The sequence below is a fragment of the Lactuca saligna genome, chromosome 3, assembly GCF_052625555.1.
Source record: "Lactuca saligna cultivar CGN05327 chromosome 3, ASM5262555v1, whole genome shotgun sequence".
Lineage (NCBI taxonomy): Eukaryota > Viridiplantae > Streptophyta > Magnoliopsida > Asterales > Asteraceae > Lactuca > Lactuca saligna.
The window spans coordinates 116,391,339-116,405,461 of record NC_136419.1 but is presented as its reverse complement, the minus strand read 5'-3'; positions in this window follow the sequence as shown (position 1 = coordinate 116,405,461).

Sequence of the window (14,123 nt, the reverse complement as noted above, 5' to 3'; positions counted from 1 at the left end):
AGTTTCATACATCAAAGGAAAGACTGATGTAAATATGATCAATAATTGGTTTGAAGGGAAAGGAAAGAAATATCAAAGTGCAAAGTTTTCAGAACAAAAAAATCAAAAGTGCCTTTGATAAGTTTACAAATAATTCTTCAACTGCTAGTACATCATCCCATAATTCGCAAGTTCCAGTTCAAAAATGGAAACCAGTTATCAAACATGCGAATGTTGTGAATGATAAGATTACAATCAATGCGAATCCAAAACTAGTGAATGACTATATTTCAATATCTAGAACTGATGATGCTGATATAATGGATTCAGTAACAAACAAAGTGAAAACATGGTTTTCCAGTTCCAAAAAGTTGTTTCATTCTACTAATGATGGACCCAATAAGTCTTGGGTTCCTAAATTCTTTCATTAAATGCAGGTGTTATGTGACGAGCAATATGATCCAAAATGGTATATTGATAGTGGTTGCTCTCGTCATATGACTGGAAGAAAGGAAAACTAGCGAGATTACCGAAGCTTGGAGAATGTTGGAGTTGTCAAATTTGGAAATAATCACAAATGTGAAGTGAAAGGATATGGGAATGTCACAAATGGAAACTTCACAGTAAACAGAGTTGTTTATGTTGAAGGACTTCAACACAATTTGATTAGTGTATCACAACTTGTTGTGGGTACTGGAAATCAAGTAGTGTTTAATGAAGAAGGAAGTATCATTTCAAATGTAAAAACAAATGAGATACTTCTGAAATCCAAACGATATGGTGATATGTTTACATTGGACATCAAACCAATTGTGGGTAAACCAGCTGTGTGTTTACTAACAAAAGCATCAAATGATCTCAGCTGACTTTGGCATCGAAGATTGTCACATTTGAACTTTCGAAATATAAATAAACTTGTAACTGAAGATTTAGTTCGAGGTTTACCAATATTAAAATTTGACAATGATTCTTTATGTGCAGCTTGCGAACAAGGAAAACAACATCGAAAAGGTCATCCGATTGTCATAGATTCAAAGATAGTAGATCCATTGGAACTTCTTCACATTGATCTATGTGGACCATCAACTGTTGCAACAATAAATAAAAAATGGTATATTTTAGTTGTTGTAGATGATTTCTCAAGATTTACATGGGTATTTTTTCTCAGGTTGAAATCTGAAGTTGCTCAGACAATGATTGATTTTATCAAAATGATTGAAATTAGTTTGAAAAAGAATGTACGCAAAATTAAAAGTGATAATGGTTTGGAGTTTAAAAATCAAACTCTTGACAATTTTCTTACAAACAAAGGTATTTCGCATAATTTCTCATCACAATATACTCCACAACAAAATGGTGTAGTTGAAAGAAGAAATCGATCTTTATGCGAAGCAGCCAGAACCATGCTCACATATGCGAATCTACCTCAATATCTTTGGGCAGAAGCTGTGTCCACAACATGTTTTACTTAGAACAGATCATTCATTCACAGAAGATTCAATGTTACTCCATATGAAATAATCAATAATCGGAAACCTAATGTAAAATTCTTTCATGTTTTTGGTTGCAGGTGCTTTATTATGAATCTCAAAGATAATTTGTCAAAGTTTCAAGAAAAAGCTGATGAAGGCATTTTCTTAGGATATTCACAGAATTCAGTTGCATACAGAGTGCTTAATAAACAAACAAGAAAAATTGAAGAAACTTTCAATTTAACTTTTGACGATTACTATCTTAAACAGATTGATAGTAAATTCGATCAGAAACCAATACTTGTGGATTCAAATACTCAAATTGATAATTCTGAAATTAATGATTTTGATTATGACTTAATTTTTGGAATTCCTGACAGGGCAATTGATGCAGAAGATAATGCTCCTGATAATCAAACATCAGAATCTTCAAAACATTCTGATGAATCAACAACAACTTCAACGTCGATAACTTGTGAAAGCATATCAAATACTCATATGGAGGAGGAACACACAAGTGTTCATGAAGATTTTATACCACCTTTTGAGGGGGAGCATTCACAAAATCTGCAAGAACATCAAGTTGAGGGGGAGCATTCGCAAAATCAAAATGCACATAATTTTGAGGGGAATTATCCAAATGTAGATCATGTTGAGAGAGAAGTTCATGAAACAGAGACAAATTTCCATGATAACAATGCAGACTTTCATACATTTAATGATACTTTTTCTGTTGCAGGATCTGAAAATGAAGATATGCATGAAGATGCACTATTAGACTATGGTCCAAATTATCCACCACTTGCGAAATGGACAAGAAATCATCCACAAGAACAGGTAATTGGCAATTTACAAGAAGGTGTGTTGACAAGAGCTCAAATTCGTGCGAACAATGAGGTACTAAACACTAACCAAGAACTTTGTATGTTTAATGTCTTTATTTCGAAAATAGAGCCAAAAACAGTCAAGAATGCTATGGAACACTCAGATTGGGTTGTTGCTATGCAATCTGAATTGGCTGAATTTGAACGAAACAAGGTTTGGAGATTAGTTTCTAAACCTTCTAATGTTTCAATTGTTGGATTAAAAAGGATTTTTAAAAACAAAACCGACAAAGATGGTAATATTATTCGAAATAAAGCAAGACTAGTGGTTAAAGGATATTCGCAACAAGAAAGCATTGATTATGAAGAAACATTTGCACCTGTTGCAAGACTTGAAGCAGCTCGCATATTCTTAGCTTATGCAGCTCACAAAGATTTTGATGTTTATTAAATGGTTGTTAAATGTGCATTCTTAAATGGCAAACTCGAAGAAACAGTGTATGTTGAACAACCACCAGGTTTTGTAAACACTGAACATCCTGATCATGTTTATATTTTAGATAAAGTTGTATATGGGTTAAAACAAGCACCAAGGGCCTGGTACGCAACACTTACAAATTTCTTGAAACAATCTAAATTTAAACAAGGATCAGTCGACCCCACATTATTTCGCAAGAAATTTGGGTGTCATCTAATGCTTGTTCAAATTTATGTTGATGATATTATCTTTGGTTCAACTGATCCAGCATTGTCACTTGAATTTGAAAATTTAATGAAAAGTCAATTTGAAATGAGAATGATGGGAAAAATAAATAATTTTCTTGGTTTAAACATATAACATAACAGGCAAGAAATTTTCATTAATCAAGAAAAATATACAAAGAACTTGCTTGAAAATTTTGGAATGATTAATAGCACGAAGCTCAGAGTCCCTATGGCAGTAGGAATCCGACTAACTCCTTCGTTAGACACTCTTGCTGTTGATTTAACAGTGTATCGTAGCATGATAGGGTCTTTATTGTACTTAACTGCGAGTAGACCTGATATTATGTTTTCGGTTTGTTGTTGTGCTAGATATCAAGCAAATCCAAGAGAACCACATTTGATGGCAGTGAAAAATATCTTTCGATATTTAAAGGGGACTGTTTCATTAGGCCTTTGGTATCCTGCGAAAATAGGATTTTTTATTCAAGCTTTTTCAGATTCTGATTTAGGAGGATGTACATTAGATCGAAAAAGTACGACTGGTGGATGTCAATTATTGGATGGAAAGTTGGTGAGCTGGCAATCAAAGAAACAAACTTGTGTGGCTATCTCAACTGCTGAAGCAGAATACATTTCTACGGCTGCTTACACTTCGCAAATCATATGGATTCAGAGTCAACTTTGTGATTATGCAATCAACCTGAAAAAGATTCCTTTGTATTGTGATTCACAAAGTGCAATTCGCATTTTTCATAATCCAGTACAACATTCAAAGACAAAACACATTGCTCTTTGATATCATTTTATTAAAGATCATGTGGAAGATGGGAATATTGAAATTCATTTTGTCAAAACAACTGAACAACTTGCTGATATTTTTACAAAACCACTTGATGAAAAATCATTTGTTCGAATTTTAGCAGGTTTGGGGATGCTTAATGTGAATGCAGTTTCATTTACACAAGAATAAATGTTTTGTTCAGAAAATGTGTTCACATTGTTCAGTGGTTACTGTTCATTCAGAGGCTTCGCATGGCTTCGCATCCATATTATTTCGCATCTGGAGTAATATCAACTTAGGTAAGTTTTACGTATATTACTTTATTTTCTTTTGAAAAATTCAAAATACAAAAAGATTTTTATTTTTTTTAGTATTTTCTTTTGAAAAATTAAAAATACAAAAAGATTTTCATTTTTTTTGTAATTTTCTTTTGAAAAAAAAATCAAAAATCCAAAAACATTTTATTTTTTCAATTGTGTGCTAAGACGTTACTGCATGGGCTAGAATGCGAAAGTGGTCATACATTTTGTTTCTATGGGAAGGTATAAATTTTTTTTAAAGACTACTTAGGATGTCCCTAGAAGCATGTTGTTGTATGTAGACCAAAAGCCTCGATATGACTCTATGTGTGCAAAGAAAGCCTTGATGACATTATCACATGATAATTTCTACCCGTAAAGGATTATATTCGCATAAGTCACAAATGAGCTACCTTACTCTTCTCAAATGAGTTAAGAGTTTTCTGTTTTGTCAATTATAACAGAGGTACACTTAGATTCTCATCCAATCTTTTTAAACCAAACAATTCTTTTAATCCAATTTTTTTTTTCAAAAGATTTGTCCTTGAGGTTTTTGATCAAACCAATCAAAACCTAGACACATCACAAATCTGTGTTAATGACCTATCATCATGAGCCTGTGATGAAAGTGAAACCCAAAAATCATACACCTTAAAGAATTGACGGGGAACTTTGTTCCAGATTTTTACGAAACTTTTGTTTCTGTATCAAAATTTTGAAACTTCAAATCATATTCAATTCGCATGTGTGGTCTTGATCAAATATTCCGAACCCAGAATGTTTGGTTACCCAACAAGATCCAGAACCAATTTTTCATTTGAATATGATTTCAGTGTAAGTTTCATTCGCAAATTCTTGTCATGGTCGAACAAGTAATTTCATTTACATTTTCATACCTTATGTTAAGGTTGATATGTAATGAAATTTTAAACCAATCCAAAATAACTTTGAAAAAGAAGCCCTTCGATACTTTTCTATACGTATTCGATTGTAATTCACGGGACACTATACAAGCAATTGATTATCTCTCTTGATAATTAACGAAGTAACCTTTGCCCGGGGTTTTACTGCCTTCATGTCAAATTGAATTGTTGACATCACCACATTCCAAATATCTTTGTTTCTTATCTTATTTCGTTTGACACAATGCACACACGAAATCCTTGAGGTTCTGAGTACAACCAACTCAGGCTGATGATTTCGCAAATCTGGTATAAGAATTTACTTTAAATCCCAAAAGTAAATAAGCCTTGCTTCCATGCGAACGGTTTTAACGGTTACTGTTCTATAACGGATACTTGACAGGCTGTATACTCAAAATAGTTGGTATTTTGTCTGGTTTTCATGGGGATGTGACAGTTACTTTTTGGAATGTTGTTACCTTTTGCAGTCATGATCCGACTTTCAAGGTGCCACGTCGAATAACATTAAATGTATCCCGCTTCAATTTCGAATCAATTTCGAGCAACCTATAAAAAGGGGTTCAAGAACACTGCTTACGGTTACGCAAACAAGAACTCTCACAAACACTTCCAAGATTCAATCTTCATCCCCACTTCAACTTTCTTTTTCCAAAACCCTAACAATGGTGGCTATTACTTCCAACACCGCTGAGGTTCTTTCTCAGTCTTTGATGAAGATTCAAAGCACTAACTATCAAGTTGATCCCAAAGTTTCTGCTTATCCTGAAGGGTTAAAGATGCTGATTGTTGCCCTAAAACGTTCTTCTTTGGCAACTGCAATGTTCAGTTCATCTCCGGTTCCGATGGTCTGGTTATCACGTGCCGCTTCGATAGCTTCCTATAATCACACAGCCGATGTGATTACTTTTAATCTCATCAACAACAAACGAGTTAAACTTTCGAAGAACTTGTTTGTGGAAATACTACAAATTCCAAACAATCCTCCTTTCATCAAACCTGTTAACTCCCAGGTTATTCATATGTTTAACGAAATGGGGCATCAACCGGAGTTAACAAAAATCAGTGATTTTAGAAAATCAGGTTTGTCGTGTATGTGGAATTTTCTTTTTGGAATTTTTCTTCGATGTCTTACAGGCAGAGTAGTTGGATTGGATAGAGGAAGAATGGAAGTATATGCCATCGTGATGGGTATATACTATGACATTAGTGTTGATTACGCAACATAGCTATGGAAGGAATTTGTAAAAAGTTTAGAACATACAACTCCGGATAAGGGAATTTCGTGTGCAAGATATTGGAGTTTGATTCTTGAACATGTGTATGAGAAAGAAGAGATTCCGGTGTTGTCAAATGTTGAAGTTGCTGAATTTTCTTTTTATTAATTTCCTAAAGCTGTAGAAGATGATGAAGCAATCTTCACCAATGTAGCTCGTATTCCAGACGCAATGCTTCACAAGGTCTCTCCCACCCACAAAATTTTGGTGAGATATTTGCGAACTGTTGATACAGATGAGCCAACTAGAGTTTTATTAGATGTTGCAACTCCATCTAAACCAAAGAAGGCTGGCAAGAAACTTGCGAAGGGCTCGTCTTCCTCAGTACCAGCAGAAGTCATTTCAACTGAGGAACCTTCCAAGAAGTCGAAGAAGGAAATCTTACCTTCAAAATCTGGGGTACTAAAACAGATTCTCAAAGTGGAAGTGAGTAGTAAAGGTGTTACTATTCGCAATATTCCAGCCCCAGTATCTCCCACGAAGAAGCGACAACGAGCGGAAGACGTTGCGAAAAACGTGCAACGTACCATGGTCAAGAAAAGGAAGATGGTGATTCGTAATGAATCGTCTGAAGAAGAGATTGTCCCAGAAACTCCTCCTGTCACAACAATGGTACCTCTTTCTTTACCTATCATTCCCACTTCGCAAATTTCTACCACTATCTCCCAAACCAAATCACTCGAAATAGTTCTTACCAAATCAGTTACTAAGGAGGTTCCTATTTCTGATATGGTTGTCAACGTATCTGATACGGGGGCACCTATCCTGAGTGATGCACCATTTGTTCAAACAACCTTACCCATTTCCTTACCTGTTACCACTTTATCTACCACTTCAAATATTTTTGACCATGCTCTACAAAACCCTTTCACCACACTATTTCCTTCGCAATCACCAGAAAATCCTCAACCTTCGCAACCTACGCAACCAATGTTTGAACCAGAAGTCGAAGGAGGTGCCTTTGGGGGGATACTTGATGATATTCATTTTGATTCAGATGAAGAAGATATTCCTGATCATATGCTGATGACAGGAAAACAGTTTAAAATACTGAATCAAAAGTTGAAGACCATAATTCAATCACAAGCTTATTCAGTTCGAATGTCGTCAATATCTGCCATGGAGGTTGATATCATGATTAAAGGAGCAGAAAAATGAATAATGGACAAAATTGCTCAGTCTGATAAAAACAATGAGCTCAGAATTGTGTCTCAAGGCAATAATTTTAATTCTGTAGTTCAAGATCTTCGGGTAGTTACAAAAGAACATCATGTTCTTTTTGTCCAAGATGTTAAAAAGGTTCGCGAAGACATCAACTTCAAAATTCAGGAGTTGAAGTCTGAACTTGCGAAAGATCTTCATGATGTCCACAACAAACAAGATGCAGTTCAACAACAAATTGTGGATATTTCTTCTCAGCTTCAAAAGCTGCATACTCTTCCTGTTCTTGCAGATCACAAAGCCTAAATCATGATGAAATTTGATCAGCTCATCCAGTTGGTCACTGATCTCAAAACAGTTCTTTCGCATTCTTCATCATCTCAAATTCTTACTCCAGAATTCTTGTCTCTAAAGATTAATACTTTAGAACAAGCTATTCACAAGGCCCTTACTCCACTCACCAGTTTTACTTCTTTACTTCCAAAGGGTGCTCCGCCTGTTTCCACAGGGGTGCAAGGGGGAGAAGAACGACGAAGCAAAGAAGAGGATGCGAAAACTGTGGGAAAAGTGATATCAACTCAGCTTGTTGCTACTCTTCCAATTCCTTCTAAGCCGACTTCTGCAATAACAATCACCACAAGAACAATTACTAAGGGTATTGTTATTGGAAGACATGAAGGCGGTTCAAGCTCAAAACCCCAACATGATGTTGTAGGAAGAGGGAAAGGAATTTTATATGAAAAATCAAAAGAAGAGTTGAAAGCAGAGGCTGAGGCTGAAATGGAAAAGATGAGGCAAGTCCAGAGCATTATGAGGCAATGGGCAAGTGATCCTCCTTCCATGAACAAAGGAGATCCCGCAAAACTTTACTCTTACGAAACCATAGAGTCAAAAGTTGTTTGTAGGGAGATGTATGAGTTCGAGAAAAAGCCTAAAAGAAGTTATGATATTGTGAACTCAGATCACTGCCAGTTGGACTTCCCAATTAATGAAATGCTTTTCATCAATGCACAATACAAGATCAGTGAGAAATTTGATAATCCGAATGATTACACTCAAATGAAAATCAGATTTCATGTTGTCTTGGGGAAGGAACCTGATGAACTTTGGTCGTTAATGAAGATCAAGAAGGTTGTGACGATAAAGAAAGATGTTATGTTTGAAGAGATGTTACAGAATTTTAGATACTTTGTTATCAGAGCTGACAACAAACAATATGACTTCACAGTTGCTGACTTTCCTTTGATGAATTGCAATGATTTGATTCAAGTAGCACTGATTTTGAAGCATATGGAAGAAAACAATCTCAAAGGCTCTGATACAGATGTGTTCAAAGCTGGCTTCGCACATGTGAAGACTTTCATAGACAATTACTTCGATTGTCTAGCCCTTACTGATGATGAATTAGCACATGTTGTGGGAAGGGAAGTGAAAGTTCCATGGGAGGAGACTTTGACACAATCTGCTTTGTCAAAGTATGCTGTTGGAGAAATCTGTCTCAAACCATTTGGTATGGTATTTTCAGGCAGAGACACTAAAGGCAATCCAAAGAAGTTTTTGTTCAAGGTCTCAGAGATTGAAAGATATAATTCTTCACAATATACGCACTTCATTGTACGTATGAACAATTGCAAGAAAAATAATGAAGGAGACAAGAAGGATTTGAAGAAGGTGATCTCCTGGTATGGAGAGGTGCGAAAGGCAATTCACTCTGCAATTCAAAAGCTTATGAATTGAATTGTATCGACTGTTTACAAAGGGGGAGAATGTTGATGTATATTGTAAAAGTCGAATAGAGTGTTTTGTATAGTTTCGCATTTTATGTTATTTTACTAAGTCATTTTTATGCGAAGATAAAATGTATAGACTTAGTATACTTTTTGATGGTTCCCTAAAAATAGGGACTTAGGCTAGAAGTTCTAGTACGATGCTTGAACTCACTTCTGCTTAACTCTGTAATCAGACTTTATCAATATAAGATCTGATTAATATTTACTCTCTGTGTTCATCATCTTAAATCATTCAAATCTATCTTTTCTGTTCTAAATTCTCGATAACAATTCTCATCAATTCCGAGGCACCACTCGCACCTACTCGAAACATTGTGAGTATTCACGTACTCCCCTATTTTCAGTTTTTATGTTTTTGGGTGGAAAAGCATGTCCAGAAAAACTATTATTTGCATGTTGTATTTAAATTGATTTGTATCAAACATGATTACTATTGTATTGCTATGTCTCTCTATGTATGTGTATGCAACACGGAACATGAGAACTTATCGTACTAAGGCCTTTCCCTTATCTCTAACCATTAACTCTTTGAGCTAATGGTCATTATAGATAGCGTTATTAGGAATTGACAACTCCTCACTCTCCCTATTGCTGGAGTGTATGATACCATATTCATCTATGGAACGATAAGCATAGATCTTGATAGGGCTTCAGTCATAGGTTTGGTTGAGACTCATTGTTTGCTCATATACAGACAAACTCGTTTCTCGTTATAGCAATAAACTTGTTATCAATAATATCAATCAACTTGTTTCTCATTAAAGAAATGTACTTGTATTCATGAAAAGCCATATTCCAAATATTGATTTCATAAACTTGTAAACTCACCAACTATTTTCATAGTTGTCGCTCGTTTTACATGCATTGTCAGGAAATAATTAGTAAATGGATATAAAGATTCATCATCATAGAGCATGTTGCATCATGTGGAAGTTATTTTATGAAGTTATATTTTGAACAATGTTATTTTGGGAAAACTTGTACTTTGTTTTGTTTAAGCTATGGGTTGTAAACTTTTAAATATTGCTATGGTGATGTATCTTTATCTTTTGCAATGAAACCGTTATCGCTGTCATATCTTGCGTTTCCACTTTAGCGGGGTGTGACAGAAGTGGTATCAGAGCTAAAGTTATAGAGAACATCAGTTTTTCTTTAAGAAAACACAACCCGTAACCAAAACTTATAAAGAAATTCTTTTTACGTCAAACATATTACTAGTATAATTAGGTTAGGAGTTGTATCGTTGGACCTCAATTAAACATAGCCTGATCACCTATGTTTAATTAAGGAAAGATTTATACAAAGCTTGAGCTAATTATAATGGGAATATGATCAACAAAATTTTTGAGAAAAATTTATTTCAAAAATTCAAAAAGGTTAATTTTGGTGTGTGGAAGCATTGCATATTATAGGCATGCATTGTCATTTATTTCATATCTCATTGAAACTATGTCTCAGTCCACTATGTCGACATCGTCATCTTCTCATGCTACCGCCTCAGCTGATGATTCCGGCTACGTCACTGTTATCCCTCGACGTGATCCCCCCGCCTTGGTGGAGGAAGACCCCTCAGAAGACACGGAAGATACAGGAAACTCGGTGGAGATCAGCAATGACAACACCCCGGGTCAGCAACGCGAGGCATCGCCTACATCGATGTTGCTACAGCCACCACTTTATGGGCTTCGTATTCGGAGGACGGTGAGGAAGAGTGTTACCATTCAGGAAGAATAGCCACCAGCACGGCAGGACTTGGCACGGCAGGACCCAACACTGCAGGACCGAGAGCACCCCCACCACAGCGAGTCATAGGGATACCTGTCAGGCAGCCAGGTGTGACCCCAGAGGAGTCCCGGAGAATGCAGTCGATGGCAGCAGGCCTACGTCACAGTCTCGCTGTGATAGCTGAGCATTGGGAAATTTTGGATGAAGTGTTGACAGGGATGGAAATCCTGTTTCAGCATTCAATGGAGGCTGCTGACACTGCTAGTCCTGCTAGACGAGTGGAAGGTCGTGCGATGACGGCATATTATGTGTTTGGAGGGTTGTTACTGATTGTGGTGTTGATGTTTCTTGTTGGGATAGCGATTAGTATTTGGTTCTGATTTCAGTATTTTATTTTATTTTGTCATGAAACGAAAACCCATGTTGGGTGTCTTTTGGGGAAAAACATTTAAAACTTTATTTTGGGATTGATGTATTGTTTTGGTTTTAAGACTATTTCAAATGGTGATGAGAAGTTTATTTTATGTTTGAAAACTTTTACTATGAGGTCAAACCCTAGAATTTTCTTAGTCAATGGTCGAATAAAAAGATTTTTCTTTTCTTTCCTTTCTAAAATCTATATGCCTAGTATTAATGCAAACCATCAATTTGACAACACTTTCGGTTTTCAAAATAGTAGTGAATTAAATATTATACTTTATTTTATGTATTTATATGTATTTCTTCTCTTGTGTCTTAGAACCATGTCAGGAAGGCCTAATCGCAGGCGCCCACAGATCGAAACACCCGATGTTGCTCAAGTTGTAGCACAACAACTCATGGCAGCAATCCCAAACATTGTTACTCAAGTAACTGTGGGACTTAATGCTAACCAAGGAAGTAGTGGAGGAAATCGGGGAAACAATGAAAGAGAATGCAACTACAAGTCCTTTATGGCTTGTAAACGTAAGGAGTTCCACGGAAAGGAAAGTGCGGTCGGGTTGCTGAAACGGATTGACAGCATGGAATCGGTCCTTGACATTAGCAAATGCCTCGAGCAAAGTTGAGTATGCAACTTATCTACTCCAAGATAGGGCATTGACCTGGTGGAATACTCTAGTGCAAACCCAAGGTCGTGCAGCGGCATATTAGCTAACTTGGGAAGACCTAAAGAAGCTGCTGATAGAGGAGTATTGTCCCAAGGATGAAATTCAGAAGCTTGAATCTGAATTCTGGAACCATTCTATGGTTGGAACACAAATAGAGAAGTATACCGTCCGATTTCATGAACTAGCAAAACTGGTACCTCACATGGTTACTCCTGAGGAGAAACCGATAGATCTTTACATCTGGGGTCTAGCACCAGAGATTTTGGGAATGGTTACTTCAGCAAATCCATCTTCTATTCAGAGTGCAATAAGTCTAGCAAATCGATTAACCAATGATGTGATAAGGATGGGAGCATCGACAGGGGAAAACTCTAGTAGCAAGAGGAAGCCAACAGATCAGGGAGAGAAGAAGTATGGAGGCAAGTCAGGGAGGAAGCAGAAAGTCTGAAGAAACTTTATGGTAAGTGCCCAGGAGCAAGAACTAGTGAAAACTCAGGAACTGGAAGTCATGGAAATGCAGGAGCGAAAGCAGTACTCAGGACAGCTTCTGAAGTGCAATAAGTGTAACTTCCATCACAAGGGAGCTTGCCCAGTGTGCCAAAACTGTAAACAAACAGGCCATTACTCAAAGTATTGTAAGTTGAATAAGGATGGAAAAAGGGCATGTTACGAGTGCGGAAGTGCTGATCATCTCCGTAGAGCATGTCCCAAACTGAACAAGGGGTCTGGTATCAATGGACAAGGCCAAGCCAGGCAAAACTTCCAAGGAAATCAAGGTAGGCGGCCAAGAGGTGTAGCCTTTGTGATTGGTGCAGAAGAAGCTCGTCAGAACCCTAAGGTGATAACAGGTACGTTTCTCCTGAACAACCATTTTGCATCAGTAATATTCGATGCGGGAGCAGATAGGAGTTTTGTTTCTTTAGCATTTAGACCGTTAATTGACTTGAAATCGAGGAAGATGAGGAATACTTATGCTATCGAACTTGCTGATGGGTATGAAATTAGGGCAAATGATATAATTCCTGGTTGTACTCTAAATTTAGCTGATAAACTCTTTAGCATTGACCTAATTCCTATAGAGCTAGGTAGTTTTGATGTGATAGTGGGAATGGATTGGTTATCCAAAAATAGAGCGGTCATTGGTTGTTACGAGAAAGTCATTAGGGCACCTCTCCCCAATGGAGAAACCCTTATCATACATGGTGAGAAGCCAGGAAGAAGTTTAAACATTGTATCGAGCATGAAGATTCACAAGTACCTGAAGAAGAATTGTATTGCATGCATGGCCCACGTGCTAGAAAGAGAACCTGAAGCTAAGCAACTCAAGAAGATTCCGATGGTTCAAAACTATCCCGAAGTGTTTCCGAAGGAATTACCCGCTCTACCCCCTCACAGGCAGGTCGAATTTTAGATAGACTTAATTCCCAGAGCGACACCGGTAGCAAAAGCACCATATCGCCTCACACCATCTGAGATACAAGAACTATCCAGGAAACTTCAAGAACTTCTAGACAAAGGGTTTATTCGACCAAGTTCTTCACCTTGGGGAGCCCTAGTGTTATTCGTCAAAAAGAAAGATGGGTCGTTCTGAATGTGAATTAATTACAGAGAACTGAACAAGTTGACAATCAAGAATCGATATCCCCTCCCTTGAATAGATGACTTGTTCGATCAGTTGCAGGGCGCTTCCTACTTTTCAAAGATCGACCTTCAGTCAGGATATCATCAAATAAGAATTCATGAAGGGGACATGCACAAAACAGCGTTTAGAACCCGTTATGGACATTATGAGTTCTTAGTCATGCCTTTTGGGCTAACGAACGCACCCGCTGTTTTCATGGATTTGATGAATAGGGTCTGTAGACCATACCTAGAAAACTTTGTAATTGTATTTATCGATGACATACTTGTTTACTCACAAACCAAAGAAGATCACAATAGACATCTGAAGCTAGTGTTGGAGCTGTTGTAGGAGCAGAAATTGTATGCCAAGTTCCCTAAGGGTGAATTTTGGATTCGGGAAGTACATTTCCTTGGTCATGGGATCGGCGAAAGAGGAATTCATGTAGATCTAGCTAAGATTGAGGCAATCAAGAAATGGG